Consider the following 17,790-nt stretch of genomic DNA (forward strand, 5'->3'; position numbering starts at 1 on the left):
GAATGATTTCCGGGCCTTATATGGCCCACCCCTGAAAGATGATCTTTCCCTACCAGGGCTACTCCTGATCTCTATCAATTAAACAAGTTCCCCCAGATATCAGCCATTTTCATTTGGGGGCAAATAAAGAGGTAAGAGAACATGTGAATGTTATTTGTTCATTGCTAAACTTTTGCTGTGATGGATTGGGGTGGGGGAGGCTCAGCGCAAGGGAGAGCACTGGGTGCCCAGGGGTACAGCTGGGTTCCCAGGAGTACAGGGGGATCACCGCCCTCCTGGAGCTGTACTTCGGGGCACTCCCTGCCAGCAGCCAACCTGCAGCTGTTCCGGAGATCCCTTTGCAGTGCTTTCTTTCCCAGAAGGTTTTCCCGGATTGACTTTAGAAGAGGTCATGAGTTTGTGCTTCTGTAGCTAGTCTCTTATTCACTACTTACGCTGCTACATTTTCAAATTTGTGCTAGCACTTTTGCCAAGTATTAACATCCAGACGTGGGAGAAGCATGAACTTGGGAATGAGGGAGAAGGTGTTATTGCATGTGGTCCACCAAACTGTCTTTCATGCTAATGAGTATCTTTTAGTGATTATAATGGCATAGGACAATTAACACTGAGGTAAATCTTGATTATGGGCCAACAGGGGAAAGGGATAGGGGGAATATGATTAGTTATATTTTCTGGGTAACTGGAAGTTGAGAACAAAGCTGTTTCTTTTGAATTTGTTCTAAAAAATCTGTTAAGATCTCTAAGTCCACTGTTCCTACTTAACAAATGCATTATAATTTTGTACTTGAATCACTCTCTACTGATTGAGGATCTTTCAGAATCTGCAGCCATCCTTTTGAGCACTAATTCCAATGGCCAGAGCTACAAATAAAGATGGAGAAAACAGAAAGAATAGGACTGAATGTATTCTGACTACAGGACATCCCTTGAAAATTGTTTTCTTAACTGAGTCTGTTTCATTGTCATCTGTCTCCTCTACACAAAAGCAAATGGAGACAAAACAATTTTTTATTTAAAAAAAAAGGTCTCAGAAAATTGAAAGCTCTGCATAGTCAGATTGCTATTAATGAAGGCTTTGGCAGAGACTCCCACTGAAGGGAGTCCAACAGCTTCCATTAAAATGCACTCTCCTGTGCTTCACATGAACAAAGCTGGTCCAGTTATGCAGTTGCTAACCTCGGACTTTGAACAATTTCTAGTAAGCGAGTAAGGGTTATACTGACATATCCATTCTCTTCTCTGGTACCTTTTGAGACAGAGGGCAAGAGTTTGTGAGACTTCTGCTTAACAGCTTATTTTTTGTGGCTGTGAGGAGAGCTCTCTCTGAGGAGGAGAGCTTTGCCTGTCACTAGATTACGGATCCATATGAGGATTAAAATTGTCATCCCAGAAAAGGATAAAGTCTATAAGCTAACAAAGGAGAAGGAAGGAAGGAAGGAAGGAAGGAAGGAAGGAAGGAAGGAAGGAAGGAAGGAAGAAAGGAAGGGAGGGAGGGAGAAAGGGAGGAAAGGAGGAGGAGGGGGGAGGGAGGGAGAAAGGGAGGGAGAAAGGAGGGAAGGAGGGGGAGGAAAGGGGAGGGAGGGGGAGGGAGAGAGGGAGGGAGGAAAGAATGAGGAAATTTCACCAAAACTAAATTAACCACTTGATCCTCCCATCTCAGGAAAAGAAATGATCATCCTCATAGTTGCTTAAGCCAGACATATTCATCCTTAATAACTTCTTTTGTTTCGTGCCTTCTAAAGCAATTCATCTGCAATGCTGGTCATTTCATCAGAATAAACTTTTTAATGAAAAGTGTGATATACATTCTTAACAGTGCACAAAGGCGTGTCAGTGCTACCGTGTGAAAAGTCCTGAAATGAATCCACTTTACTCCCTGTCAACTCTGTCCTCACTAACACCTCTTGCATAGACTACTTCATTAGCTTCCCCATCAGTTTTCCCACTTTTCCTTTTAGCCCTCTACAGCTGATTCTCCACATGGAAGCCTGAGGAATCTTTTCAAAAATACAAATCAGATTGTGTCTTCTACAAACTCACTTCCTATCACCTGCTTCATCTGTTGCCACAGTAGCTGTTTTGTTGCTTGTTTGTTCGAATTCCTCTGATGGTTCAGATGCTTATTCCACTCAGGGCCTTTGCACATACTGCCTCACTTCCTGTAGCACCTCCCTTCTGATTTTTTTATAGCCAAATATTCCTTATCTATCATATCTCAGCTTAGATATGAATTCCTCTTCAGAGAGTTTTTCCCTATCTCAGAAAAATTAGCTCATCTCTAGATGGATAGTATTCTTTGTTTTGGGACACTAAGGTTCTCCCTCATAGTATTTATCACAATAGAGATTTTACAGTGATTTCTAAAACCCTCTGTTTAATATCTACCTCTGGAAATAGAATGTAAGCCCTAGGGACATGGGGGCTGTGACTTCCTTCCTTGCTCATGGTTTTATTCCCAGTGCTTAGCTAGACCACGATATAATACATAGTATGTGTCCAAATACAAATGATGAATGAATGAATGAGTGAGTGAATGAATGAAGGGAATCCTGAGCTGAAGCCTCTATTTTGTATCTACGTTAATCCCTCCTGGCTGTAAGAAAAGAGAGGGTGGAAGAGGACTTAAAGAGGCTGTTGTGCCTTTGAATGTGGAATCACTAAGGAACATGCCTAGAAGCCAAAGGGGAAAATCAAGTTTATTCCATTACTAATTAATGAGACTTGGGATTGAATGATAAAAATCTAATGATGTTAATGTTGGTTCTGAATGCTGGCTGGCAGTCTCTGAAGACAAGACAAAACGGTAAGAGGACACCGTCGTTTAATCCCCCAATTAGGAAGCAGCTGTCACCTCCGGGGAGGATCCTAGTTGCTGATTGATTTTCTTTATACACTGTCCTCATACTCATACTACCTTAGGCAGCCCACATGTCCTGAGTCCCTCCACTGTAAGGAGACCTTCCTTTACACATGCCCAGTGGATTAACAATCCAGACTGATGCAAAGGGTAAATTACCGAGAAATTCTTTCCCATCACAGAAGCATTCTTAATAAGATTTCTTTAAAGAGCCAGTTCCCTGAGTGCATTTAAATGGAATTTCATTTAGAAAAATATGACTTAACTGTAGTCTTTTAGGGACACATTATCATTGCCCAAAACGAAGTAACAAAGATGGCTTTGCTTTCGTCCCTGGCCACAGGCAGCCTTTAGCCTAGAACATCCACTAAGCCAAACCCCTAACTCTGACCTTACACTTATCCCAAATATAAACCATAGCACAAGCTGGTCTCTCATTGTCTCACAACCCAGGCACTAAGACCAGACCATGGGCTTCTGAGCACCCACGGAGGCTTGTGGGGAAGCTGCATCCATGACTCACTGCTAACACATTCCTGGTGCTGGGGAGGGGGGAACCTCTAAATGCACAACCTACTGCTTGTGAGTCAGGAATGTCATTTTCATTTATGAAAGATGGAACATTATTTTTCTCTAACATTTCAAGTGAATAACTTTACATACATTTCCCTCTCAATTTCCATAGGAATTTGATGCCATGGAAGCAATCAGCTACATATCCCCTGAGCCTGGCAGAGACTCTTATTTTTCTTACAGGTACTTTAAGATCCCTAGTTCTGAATGCCCCTACTCCCACCAATTATGCCCTGGTGAAACCCCCTCTGACTTAAGGGCTCCATGGGAGAATTCCCGTGTTATGTTAGGGTTTTGGATTTGCATGACTGTTGAGTCTTGAAAAGCTGCATGATGAAGCTTCTCAATATGAAGTTGAGAAGGTTCTGCACCAAGTGTGCCCCCATTTGGAAGTGTTGGCTTCCCACGATGAGCCTTCCAAAGGTGGACTCATCACCAGCTGTGTCTAGGGAGAGTGGAGTAGAGCCTGGGTGTCACCCTCTCTGTTCACTCTCCTGGGCACACTCTCTGATTCCTCTGCAACTACTAGGTAAATACACCTAGTAGATCAAAATGAGGAATGCATGCCAGGGGAGCAAAGACAGGGACTAGGGGTTAATGTGCTGAAGGGCATTTCTGGTGCTAGTGCTCCTGTCTAGTAGCACAGATCTTTTTCCAACTGACTCCTTTTCTGTCTTTTTCTCAAATCTGGTGCCTGAATCTCACAGATATGGGTAATCTGACCATGATCAAAGAATTCCTCATGGGATTTGGAAGGCTCCTTGGGTGATGGTTTTTCATTTTAGGGATATTTCTGAGCATCTATTTAATGATCTTGCTGGCAAACATACTCATCCTTACAGTCATTTCCCTTGACTGCAGCTTCCAAACCCCCATGCACTTCTTTCCGTCTAATTTCTCCTTTCTTGAGACTTGGTACACTACCTCCATTGCCCCGAAGATGCTGCAGACCCTTCTTTAGGGTCCTGGGGTGATTTTTTTTTTTGCAGGCAGCATGGCCCGGTTTTACTTCTTTGTTCCTATGGCAGTAGTTGAGTGCTTCCTGCTGGCAGCCATGTCTTACGACTGCTCCCTCGCTTTCTGCAGCCTCCTCCAGTACCCAGCCCTCATGAACCTCCACACCTGCACCCTGCTTGCAAGTGTGTCTTGGCTGGATGTGTTCCAAACCCCTGTTGTCACCATCCCCATGACTTTCCAACCCATTCTGTGCAGCTATGAGACTGACCACTCCTTCTGTGACCTGGCCCCTGGTTTGTTCAGATGCTGAGACAGTGGAAAAATCCACTTTCCTCATGGCCTCTCTCATCACCATGGTGCTCGTCCTCCTGCTTCACTATTGCCTCCTAGCTCCGAACGCTTGCTGCTGTCCTCAGGATCCCTTCAGCGTCAGGGCAGCAGCGGGCCTTCTCCACCTGCTTCTCCCATCTCACCGTGGTCACTCTGTACTAAGGAACACTTGGCACGGTGTATGCCATTCCCACAGCAACCCAGACTGCTGTCCTTAGCAAGACCTCCTCACTGCTGCACACTGTACTCACCCCCATCATCCATCCCATCGTGCACATTTTGAGAAATAAGGATGGTAAAAAGGCAGAAAATAGGCTCTGAGTTGGCGGGCATGTGCCAAGGAGACCTAAGGGCCATCCTAACCCCAGGGTGTCTCTTCTCTCAGGAGCCTAAGCTTCTCCGAAGGAGTTCAGCCACAAGGCTGAGCACTTGGGCGTTCAGACCACTGCTGTTCCCTCTTTCCAGGGAAATGCTCAGCAGAGTAAGGGGCCATCCCTTAGTCCTACAGCCTATAGTGTCCTTGGAATTCCCAGGGACAATCTTACCATTCCTTGCATGGTAAGATTAAGTTTATTAAGAAAATGTGACTCCACCAGGCTATACCACCACATGTTGATGCCTTTTAAGGGCAAGGTAGGAGGGCCCCACTTGTAGCAGCAGCTTTATACACAAAACCTCTCTCTCTCTCTCTCTCTCTCTCTCTCTCCCTCTCTCTCTCTCTCTCTCTCTCTCTCTCTCTCGTGTGTGTGTGTGTGTGTTATGGAATACGGGTTGATGCCAAGTTGTTTTGGTTGTATTATGTGCTTGTGTCCATGTGTATACTTACACACTCACCCAAACACACCTATACACATGTATAGTGGCAATACCCCACCCAATCCAAACTTATCTTTCAATATTTCCCTAGTATACACTCTGCTTCTGCCCAGCAATGCCCTTCACTGTGCCTTACTTCAGGATTTCTGTGCATTCTAGCGGCCATGCCTCATCCTCTACTGTTGCTTAGATCATATGCCTCTCCCTGGTCAGAACCATCTCTAAATTCCTAGGACATCTATTGATGGTTCCACTCACTTGAACAGTTAATCAAGCCCTTCCAAGACTAGAGTAATATCATCCTTCATCCTCTTAATTTCCTCAAGCATGATGCTCTGCACAGGGAAGATGCAAAAAGAATTATTTGTTAATTGAATAAATCAATGACCAATCAAACTAATGGAATGTGTGGTAGACAAACAGACTGAAATAAATCATTTCTTTCTGCCTATACTGGCCTTTCCTCCCCAATCTCCCCATGGTTATAAACACCCCCAGTTCCCTCCACAGGCAGCTCTGCCTGAACTCTCCAATCTTGCTCCTTCCTGTGCCCCTCATCCATCCTTCCACAATGTCCCCATGAATCTTCCTAGAGCCTAAACCTGACCATGTCCTTTCCTTGTTTGTGACCTGCCATGGGTCCCCAGTGCCCCAGGGACGAAGTCAGAACTCCTAATCCTGACCTCTGGCCACATCTTGAGCTCATCCCTCACCATTCTCATTCTCCCACTTTGTGCTCCAACCACAGCAAACGTCTCAAATAGACTTGGAAGCACCTTAAAGGCAAAAAGTAGCTGTTCAACTAGGAAGCCATCAATTGAATTGTAGTGCAGTCCCCACCTTCCTTTCCTCTCTGTGTCCATGTATTGGCCTCTGGCGGGAGAAATCCCCTGGCTGGAGGAGAAAGGTGATCTTCATTGGCTCTCAGTGATGTGTGTGTGATTTGTTTACCTCATGTCACCTGCCCACCCTCTCCATCTGTAAAGAGACACCCGGAGCACAGATAGATATCCCCAAACCCACCACTTACAATATGTGTCAAAGAATGCCAAGCAATTTGGGAAACACTTTCCCAGCTGGTTCCTCCTACTCCCTTTCCGACCACCCACAGAGCTCCCTGTTGTATAGGGTCTAATTGTCTCTAATCTAGTTTTAACTTCTTGTAATTACCCTCAATTATGAAATAGAGCTTGCAGAACACACTCCTTGTGGTTAAGATGTGGATCCAGAGTAGAAGTGTAATTACTTTCCGGCCTCTCAGGGGTTCTGCCTAGCCTTCTGTGCAGCTGTGGAGGGAAAATGCCTCATCTGTTCCATCCACACTTGGATTTTTTTTTTCTTCCAAGTTCAGGTTGCTGAAATAGGTTAAGGGGTTTGTTTAGTACATTAGTCATTGAGAATTTTTTTTAAATGTCTGCTAGCCCAAGATCAATTAAACCTAGAAACTTTGAATGCCTTCGCATTGCCCTTAGGAGGAAACCCCAAATGTTCCATGACAGTGACTTGCATTACCTGCCAGAACTTGCAAGTACATGTAGTGCATCGGAGCTCAGGGGTGGCCCACAAAGCCACACCTCTTCCCAGGCTCATCTTTTGCCTCTTTCTTTCTCTGAGCTGCTCTGCCCCTGGCTTTTCGGAAGTTCCTCAGACCAGATTGCTTCATCAGAACCTTCACACATGCTGTTCTTTCTCTCCTATGCCACCCTACTTTTTATCTGGCTAATTCTTTGGGGACCATGCAGCCCTTTTGTGATATGTTATCATAGCACCCTGTGTCTCATTATAGCTCCTTCACAATTGCATTTAAATAATTATGTGAATATATACAACTATGTATGGATTTCAAAATTTGCATACCAAAATAAACTTATTTTTTAGTCCGTTTGTCTTGAATTGTTACAAGTACTCTCTCTTGTCTGTGTGTACACACATACACTCATATACTCTCTACCTTATCTACAAATTTTGCGAAGGCAAGATTTGTGTCCATTTTCCTAGAATACTACATCCTTATCACCCAGTACTGATCTTAACGCTGAATAATTGTTCCACAAACACTTGTTGATAAAAGAATGAAAAAGAGCCATCTAAAGTCATTGCATTTATTTGATAAAACATTATGCTGCTCTCACTCAAGATGTGGTTATTTAATCTTCTTGTGAGCCAATTAGTTTCATTCTGTTCCCTAAACCACAATGTACTCAGAATCCACTGCCAATCATCTTACAAATATGTGTGTGTGATTCCACAGACGGAACTGGAGGCTCAGAACAGCCCATCCCCAATGGTGAGAAACGTGGCAAAGTGTGCGTCCTACTCACAGTAGAGGTACAGCTCCCTGGGGAACACAAAAGGCAAAACTTGCCTATTATTGTGCTGTCGTGGATACACTTGCCACTGCAATGTGAGTAGATTTGCTCTATTTAGTGAAACATTATGCTAATGATTGGACAGAGTAATTAATAGCAAATCAGATTAACTTTTCATGTCTCTGTACAAGCCAAGGAGAAATTATCCCCATTAACCTGATCAGTACAAACTGTCATACTAGATTAGAAGAGCTCCAGCTTGCGTTTGTACCTTAACCCCCACTTCTTGGGCCAGATGGCTTGCTGCTATCTCAGCAGCTGCTCAGGAAAGAGGGAGAGGAAAGCTGAAATGGGCAAGTGTGGGACAAGAAGAGGCATAATGGGATTCAGGCAAAGAAAGTTGCCAACACTACCTATCTCAATACTGGGGAAGGTAGCCTGGCTCTCAGGAAAATGACAGTGATTTCAGGTGAAAGCTTAGAATGATGTCTTAAAGCAGGATGCCTGGAAGTAGAACTCCAGAGAGAAGACATAAAGACCTTCTTAAGAGAAAACTGCCGGGCCAGCGCTGTGGTGCAGCAGGTTAACGCCCTGGCCTGAAATGCTGGCTTCCCATATGGGTGCTGGTTCTAGTCCTGGCTGCTCCTCTTCTGATCCAGCTCTCTGCTATGGCCTGGGAAAGCAGTAGAAGATGGCCCAAGTGCTTGGGCCCCTGCTCCCACGTGGAAGACCCAGAAGAAGCTCCTGGCTCCTGGCTTCAGATCAGCACAGCTCCAGCTGTTGGGGCCAATTGGGGAGTGAATCATCAGATGGAAGACCTCTCTCTCTTTCTCTCTCTCTCTCTCTCTCTCTCTCTCTTTCTCTCTCTCTGCCTCTCCTCTCTCTGTGTAACTCTGACTTTCAAATAAATAAATAAATCTTTAAAAATAAAAAAGAGGAAACTGCCAATTTAGGCAGCATCTGGAACTCAGCCAAATCTCTTAGGTTTCAGAGTGGGGTTCACAGGTTCACTGTAGTACAAACCCAAAAATAGAGGGAAACTGTAATCAGGCATTATGGCAAACTCTCTAAGATTTTTAAACTTCAATCGATTCTCTGTTCTTTCCTGTTCTCAAGCTCTATATATTCCTCAAGTTGACCTTCCATCCTCAACTTCATTTATAGTTCAAGATCATTGTTGACAGAGAGAGTGAGCGAGAGATGTCTTGCATCTGCTGGTTCACTCCTAGATGGCCACAATGGCCAGAGATGCCTGATCTGAAACCAGGAGCTTCCTCCAGGTCTCCCACGTGGGTTCATGGGCCCAAGGACTTGGGCCATCTTCTACTGCTTTCCCAGGCCATAGTAGAGAGCTGGATCAGAAGATGAACAGCTGGGGCTAGACCTGGAGCCCATGTGGGATGCTGGGGCTTTAACCCACTGCTCCACAGCACCGACCCCCCACCAATAACTTTTAGGACATCAATTTAGTTTATGTATGGTTTTCCAGGGAACTTCTTTAATGAGGGTAAGCCTAATTCAGATATATAAATTCTGATGGATTTTTCACACAACCTCTCCTATTACCTCAGCATTATTGTAAAACACAGTTTCTTATCAGCCTTGTTAAACACCAGTCTCAACTAGGCTGAAGAGTATTGGGATGTTGCAGCATGTCCGCACAGTGTTTGTGTCTTAATTCATATTTGCCCTGTGACGGACTAGGCTTATTCCAAGAACTCAGGATGGAACTGAACTCACAGGGCTTGTGGAACCACCATGGCACAACTAAAATTGCAAGAGTGATTTGTCAACCACAGCACTGTTGCGCTGAAGAAGCCAATCACATAATTCCTCAAGAGCCTCAGAATGTCCAGCCTGTTTACCTGAGGGCTGCCTCTGATGGTGAATTCTACCTGTACAGCACTGTGCTTATTAGAAAAATAGCACAACTCCGTTTTCCTACTCGGTGGTTGGATTCTGCAGCCATTTTGAGGTATCTAGCTTGATGAAGTACACCTTTGAAGATTCTAGTACTTCTGTTTCTTGGTCATTCTGGAAAAGTCACTTTCCACTTTGGTTACTGTTCTGTTCAAGAACACCTTTTTTTTTTTTTGGTCAAGCTTCCCTTGAAAGTTCAAAACAAATGTTAGATCTTCCCTGTTTTCATTCATCACTTGAAACACATTAACATCTTTACAGAAACTTTGCTTGTTTTAGTTTCTTCCAGAACAAGTCAGCTTCTTCATCCGAATTGGGTTCTTCAGCCATCATTCTTACAGATGCAAGAGATATAGACATTTAATGAAGCAGATCTATGATCTTTTCCATATTTCCAATGGTCCTGCGGATGACTAGATGTCCATTTTGGGTATCATCATGAGACCTTTCCTAAACCGTTCATGCAAGTCCCAATTCTTGTTCTTGAGATCATTCATCCTCTCAGAAGCATCTCTTACTACAGACAAGTACCTCCCTTACAAGTTCATTTCACATAATATTTTATATTGATCCTTTACTCTGAAAGATAGCCACTCATTTTTGAGGTGACATTAAAATAACATATGACCAACACTCGTTAGTGCAAGACTGATTGGCTGACTTTGAAAGTTCTGTTCCTGAAAGTTAAAGCATGTTGCCAGACTGGCCTTGGCTACAGTCCCAAACATTGAGCAACAACTTCCCCTGGGCATTGTAGATGCAATCTCAAGATCTCAAGGATGATTATTTTAGAAATTAGGACACTTGTGTTATTCTTTCTCTTTCGTACATTTTGTAATCATCAGCCTAGCCAGAACTAGCTGAAGGTCACCACTACAAGAGCTTGGAGGGTGAGTCGGGTTTGGGAAGGCCCCCTTAGCCTGAGTCTCAGTTTAATTGCTAACATGTACCTGTCATAATCCCCTAGAATATTTGTCTTCTCCTTTCTCTTGAGTAATTATAATATATGGTTTTGGCTAAGATAGAAGGTTCTGGAGGTGGAACTGGATTTGAAACATAATTTGACCATCATTAACTTGGACAAAGGAATCATACTTTCACTGAGCTAAAGTTTCTTTGTCTACACAATAGATATCCTATCTGTGAGGATTAAATGAAATAATACATGCAAAGCTCTTTGCATGGTACCTGGCACATATAGAGCTGTCTACTATTAACCAGTGGGACATCCAGTCTGACAATAAAATGTCAAGGCTATTTTTCAAAGCTATAAAATAACACCTGTGAATACTGACCCTTCTTATTCAGGAGCTTTCTTCACAGAGTGATGTCAGAAACAATATTCCATTCTGACCATACTCCAAGGGGAGACTGTGTCTCTTTCTGACTGGCAGGATGTGTTTCACTTTCCTTGCAACATGACCCACATCAGTTGTTCCAGAGCTAGAGATTTCCCATACCTTTAGTTTCTCCACTAAACAGAACTCAGCTGTTCTCTGTCTTTGGCTGCCACTGCCACTAGTCAAGGCTGAGAGCTCTATTAATTCCCTGTCTCCATGTAACCAGGGTAGCTTCATTCAGATGAATTTTCTTCTCAGTAGCTTTATTAACTGAGATAATACTGCTTGCTATTGTTAGTTCCAAATGTAAACAATGAATTGATTATATTTGCAATAGCAAAAAATAAGTATAATTGATGTTTCACATATAAATGAAATGTGCATTACTCCTGTGACTTCATTTAAGGTATTAGTTTGCAGAACATTTTTTTTCTTTTTGAAGCTGGTGAAATGGTAAACTTGGAAGCCTTGTCTACAAATAAGGCAGTCCCCCATCCAAGTACTAACCAGGCCCGACCCTGCTTAGCTTCCGAGATCAGACGAGATCGGGCGCGCATGCTCAATCGGACTTGCCGCAAATGGTGGAGTTAGAAAGGTGCCAGGGGATTCCAACACAATCCCATCAAGGTGGCACGTACCAATGCCATATCACTAGTCCAAGTGATCAATTTCAGCTCACAATTGATGGCTCTGATAGGTCTAAGAGTCAAAGGGATCACACAAACAAGACAAGTGTCTGCTAATACTAACTGATAGAATCAAAAAGGGAGAGAAAGATCCAACATGGGAAGCGGGATACACAGCAGACTCATAGAATAGCAGATGTCCTAAACAACACTCTGGCCTCAGAGTCAGCCCTTAAGGCGTTCGGATCTGGCTGAAGAGCCCATGAGAGTATTGTAGGCATGGAAAGCCAAGATATCATGGGAAAAAAAGACCTAAATGAAAGATCTCTGTGAGTGAGATCCCAGTGGAAAGAACAGGGCCATCAAAGAAGGAGGTACCTTTCTCTGAAGGGAGGAGAGAACTTCCACTTTGACTATGACCCTATCGGAATAAGATCAAAGTCAGCGAACTCTGAAGGCTTCCATAGCCCTGGCAACTCATGACTAGAGCCTAGGGAGATTACTGACGCCATGAACAGGAGTGTCAAATTGTTAAGTCAGCAACAGGAGTCACTGTGTACTTACACCCCATGTGGGATCTGTCCTTAATGTGTTGTCTAATGTGAAGTAATGCGATAACTAGTAGTGAAACAGTATTTTTATACTCTGTGTTTCTGTGTGGGTACGAACTGATCAGGTCTTTACTAATTATATACTGAATTGATCTTCTGTATATAAAGAGAATTGGAAATGAAAAAAAAAACAACCTGGTGTCAAATTGGAAATGGCATAGAAAATTAATTAATTTTAAAAAAATATAATGTAGGATCTCTGTATTTAATGTGCTGTACACTGTTATTTAATGCTATAACTAGTACTCCAACGGTAGTTTTTTCACTTTGTGTTGCTATATGGGGCAAACTGTTGAAATCTTTACCTAATATATACTAAACTGATCTTCTGTATATAAAAAGAATTGAAAATGAATTTTTATGTGAATGGAAGGGGAGAGGGAGCGGGAAAGGGGAGGGTTGTGGGTGGGAGGGAAGTTATGGGAGGGGGGAAGCCATTGTAACCCATAAGCTGTACTTTGGAAATTTATATTCATTAAATAAAAGTTTAATAAAAAAATAAAAAAAGTTTTCATTTAAAAAAAAAGCAAACAAAACAAATAAGGCAGTCCCACATCACAACTAGTGAAGTCCAGACTAATGAGGTTACTTTAATCTGTGTTAACCCTACTACAATGATATATCACTTCTCTAAAAGTTCCCTCCCTGGAAAACACAATTGTATAGTACTCACAGAGTTAAAAACTAAGAATTAACCTCTAAAAATCTTAGGACAGTCAAAAGATAAGATACAAAAATCTACGCACAAACACTCACTCAGAGTACTTATAGAAAAACCCCTCAGGCTTTCAATCCTACTTCACATATGATTGTAGCTCAGCTTGGTTTCTGAACCTAGCATAGAAAAGAAAATGTCAAAGGACTACTGGAGGCATAAACAATATCATCAGTAAGCAAAGACTTTAGAAAGAGGACAGTATACTTCTTCAAACATACACAGCCTGAGGCCAGCATTGTGCCCCAGCAGGTTAAGCCTACACTTGAGACACCAGCATCCCATATTAGAGCACCAGTTCCAGTCCAGCTTCACTTCCAATCCAGTTCCCAGCTAAGGTGCCTGGGAAGGTAGAAAAAGATGGCTCAAGTACTTGTGCCACTGCACCCACGTGGGAGACCTGATGAAGCTCCTGGCTCCTGGCTTCAGCCTGGCCCAGCGCCAGCCATTGCAGCCATTTGAGGAATTAACCAGTAGATGGAAGATTCTCTCTCTCTCTCTCTCTCTCTCTCTCCCTCCCTCCCTCCTTCCCTCCCTCCCTCCCTCCCTCCTTCCCTCTCTCCTCTATGCTGCTCTGCCTTTCAAATAAATAAAATAAACCTTTTTTAAAAAATAAACAGCCTGAGACCATTTAGTAGATAACTAAACAATCTGATATATTTCAGGATAGCTCCCAAGACCACTCCTACATCCCAGTCCAACCCAATGATTAGAATCCGTAAGGATGGTCTGGAATCAACTTGAAAATGGCAAATTGTGTCAAGTTCACTGGGCATGACAAAACAGAGACCTAACCATCTGAAACAATTGGATACTGCAGGCAATGCTTTTATTATTTGGGACATGCTTTTGCAAATGTCTCCTTCCTGGCCAATGCCAAATGGATCAAGTGTTACAGTATCTGCCAAGTGAGGCATGTAATGCTAGGTTCTTCCAGCCCAGCCTCAGTAAGTAGATAAGGGTTTGTGATGAGTGCACTGTTTAAAGGTATATAAAAGAGATGCTAGTAAACTATTTGTGAAATGTTTTCTCTCCCCCCTCCCTGAGGTGACACACTTGTGAATGTCACTAGTCTAGGAGGTGACTAAACTATTTCCAACTTGGAGACAATGAGGTGGCTGTTTTGCTGTGTGTATGTGTGTGTCAGGAGGGGGATAGGTTGTTTTCTAGGGATGAGCCCAGAAGCTCTAGGGAGTTTATTAAGTCTGCCCTTTAGACAAAAAGGGTTCCAGGCAGACCTTTTTGTTGTATCCCCTTCCAGAAGGAACCAGTAGCAGCAGGAAGGAAGGTGTTGGCAAGTGAAAGTTATTTCTCTGGGTTTCTAATGAAGTCAGGGAATTCCCTTTCACCTTGTCGCCAATAAGGAACATAACTTCTCCAAGAGGGGGAGAAGTGCAAAATAATGACCTCCCAAGGAGCAGTTATGCACTTACTTTTAATAATGCCCCCTGAGCCCATGTCCCAGTGAAGTTCTTTGTAGTTAAAAATGCCTTCTTTAACTATGTCAGATATGACCAATTAAAGCCATCAACTCTGCAGTAAATGAAGTGCTAACTCTTTAATCCCAATAATTAGTGTGCAAAGGAAGGAAGGAAAATGATGAAAGAAGTAGGCTGTTGCCCATAAGAAAGGAAATTACTTACAAACCTAACTGCAAGGAGAACATAGGTAGTTTGGAAGTAACTGGTGTATATACACCTTTATATATATATATATATATATATATATATATGTATATATACATATATATATACATATATATATAATGATGTGTGTGTGCATTTTACAGGGGGGCACATACAATAAAGATGGTGTGTGTGTGTGTGTGTGTACTCATACTCATACCTACACATATATAAGAGTAACATGTATGAGTCTCTATATAAATAGGATATTTTCACAGGGGTCATTTAATGGAGAGATGGAGTCAAGTACATCTCAAGATAGCTCCTAAGGTCATCCTATATCTCAGTCCAGCCCCCATCTCTAATTTCTATAAACATGGCCTGTGAAAGCAGTGGAACATGGCCAAGTACTTGGGCCCCTGCCATCCATATAGGAGACCCAAATGGAGCTGCCCAGCCACAGTGTTGTGGCCATTTGGGGCATTTGGAGGGTGAACTGGAAGATCTCTCTCTCTCTCTCTCTGCATGTGTGTGTGTATGTGTGTCACTCTGCCTTTCAAATACGTAAATAAATCTTTAAAGCAAAAGATGGTCTAAAATCATCTAGAAAAGATTACATTTTATCAAGTCCACATGGTATAAGAAGAAAGAAAGTGGGGCCGGTGCTGTGGTGTAGCGGGTAAAGCTGCCACCTGCAGTGCCGGCATCCCATATGGGCACCGGTTCGAGTCCAGACTGCTCCACTTCCAGTCCAGCTCTCTGCTGTGGCCTGGGAAAGCAGTAGAAGATGGCCCAAGCCCTTGGGAGACCCGGAGGAAGCTCCTGGCTCCTGGCTTCACATCGACTCAGCTCCGGCTGTTGCAGCCAATTGGGGAGTGAACCAATGGATGGAAGACCTCTCTCTCTCTCTCTCTCTCTCTCTCTCTCTCTCTCTCTCTTTTCTCTCTCTCTCTGCCTTTCCTCTCTCTGTGTAACTCCAAATTTCAAATGAATAAATAAATATTTAAAAAGAAGAAAGAAAGAAAGCTATCCATTTGAAACAGTCTCAGTGAAAAGGACTTGACCACTTGAAAGGATGCTTCTATTATTTGGCACATGAACTTGTATAGAGCATCTCCTTCCCTGCCAATTATAAACAGATCAGGTATTACAGTATCTGCTAAACAAAGCATGTCACACTGGCTTCTGTGTATCAGCATTTAGTATCTGTGGTGTGTGTGTGTGTTGAAGTTGGATATGTTTATGCATGTAGAAATGGCAAGCACAGGGGCAGGCATTGTGGTGCAGTGGGTTAACGCCCTGGCCTGAAGTGCCGGCATCCCATATGGGTGCCAGCTCAAGACCTGGCTGCTCCACTTCCCATCCAGCTCTCTGCTATGGCCTGGGAAAGCAGTAGAAGATGGCCCAAGTCCTTGGGCCCCTGCACCCACGTGGGAGACTCAGAAGAAGCTCCTGGCTCCTGGCTCCTGGCTTCAGATTGGCACAGCTCCAGCTGTGGCGGCCATCTGGGGAGTGAACCAGCAGATGGAAGACATTTCTCTCTGTCTCTACCTCTCTGTAACTCTGTCTTTCAAATAAATAAAATAAATCTTAAAAAGAAAAGAAATGGCAAGCACAAATTCCTTGTCTTAATGAATTCAGTCTTATGCAAACACATGATTTCTGCCCAGCATCTCGCCTTGATCATCTTTCTACTGGGTTTCTTGTCCCTGTGCCCTGTTTTGCCTTCTTCAGTGGAGATCCCATGGGTGAAATTTGGCTGAGTTGGAGATTGCTCAGATCATCTGACCCTGCCAACCTGTCAAGTCCGGCAAAATCATTGCCCCATCCTGTAGCTTCAACTGCATCCTCTTGCCAGAGCTGCCACCTGTTCTTTGGTCCATTCTGGCCAGAGCTACTTCCTTGAAACTGACCTAATGACCTCACGTAGGCTAAGTTAAGCACTAGTCCTGGCAGAACCAGGGGCAGAAACAAGGTGACAAGGTTGGACTGCAGGGCTTTGCATGGTGTGAACCAGGCTCCCTTGGGGACAGTAGGAACCTGTATGCATGAGAGGCTGCCTAGAGGGGAAACTGCTGAGTTGGCGTGAAAGGAAGTATATCTGAAGCTCTCGGAAGCCTTGGACGAAAGAAAGCTAAGTGGGGAAGTAAGATGAGAGCCAAGTTGAGTCATCAGCGAAAGAACAGAAGAGGAGATAAGAGTAAATGGAAAATGTGGAGAGTCCTGGAATATCAATCCAGAGTGCGCCAGAAGTCCCACTGCCATCCCTGAGAACACACAATACAGTCATTTCTTGAGGGCCTGGTGTATGCCATGCACTTGCCAGACACTGTGCATGTCTCAGTAAATAGGACCTCATCTCTGTCCCCACAGGAGCTCAGTGCACATTCGAGGAGAACAAGAGACAAGTTTTGTTTACGGTTTGGAGTAAGAAGTGCCACACGGAATGTAAGAGAAGGTTTCCTGGAAAAATGGAGTAGGGCAGGTGAATAGCCCAGAGGAGAACGAACATTTCGAAGCCACCCATTCAGCTGTAGGAAAAAGTCCAGATGCCTTGGCTTGGAATGGAAGGGCTTCTGGGAATTGGCTCCAGCTTCTCAGGTCTCAGTTGTCACCACCATGGCCCACACACTGTACATCTGGCCACATTAGGTTACTCGCAGTCGTTTGGACATGCACGCTCCCTTTCGCTTCCAAGACATGCAGATGATTACCACTTTACATGGAATGTCCTCCCCAAGCTCCACTCAGTGCAGCCTCACTTATTTTTCTGGATTCAGCTCCGATAATCCCTCCTCTGGGAAGTCTGCTTTTAACCTGATTACCACCCTCTAGATTGCTTTGGGTGTCCAAATTGGTATTCAGCAGCTGCCATCACAAAATACCAGCAAATGAAGGAGTGACCTAAACAACAGAAATTTCTTTTCTCCCAGTTCCGGAGGATGGAAATCTGACATCGAGGTTTCCGTGAGGAAGAGTGTGCCCCAAGTCTTGCTCCCGGCCTCTGGTGGCTTGTTGGCAATCTTTGATGTCCCTCCTGTTCACATGACATTCTCCCTGTGTGCGTGTCTATCTCTGTGTTCAAATTCCTCTTTTGTAAAGACACCA

General features: G+C 43.7%; 1 pseudogene; it reads left to right on the forward strand.

Moving 5' to 3' along the window:
* The first annotated feature begins 4,136 nt into the window (after positions 1-4,136).
* LOC133752521 (olfactory receptor 11L1-like) lies at positions 4,137-5,041 on the forward strand (annotated as a pseudogene).
* Positions 5,042-17,790: the final 12,749 nt, after the last annotated feature.

Source organism: Lepus europaeus, chromosome X (genome assembly GCF_033115175.1).
Source record: "Lepus europaeus isolate LE1 chromosome X, mLepTim1.pri, whole genome shotgun sequence".
NCBI classification, from domain to species: Eukaryota; Metazoa; Chordata; class Mammalia; order Lagomorpha; family Leporidae; genus Lepus; species Lepus europaeus.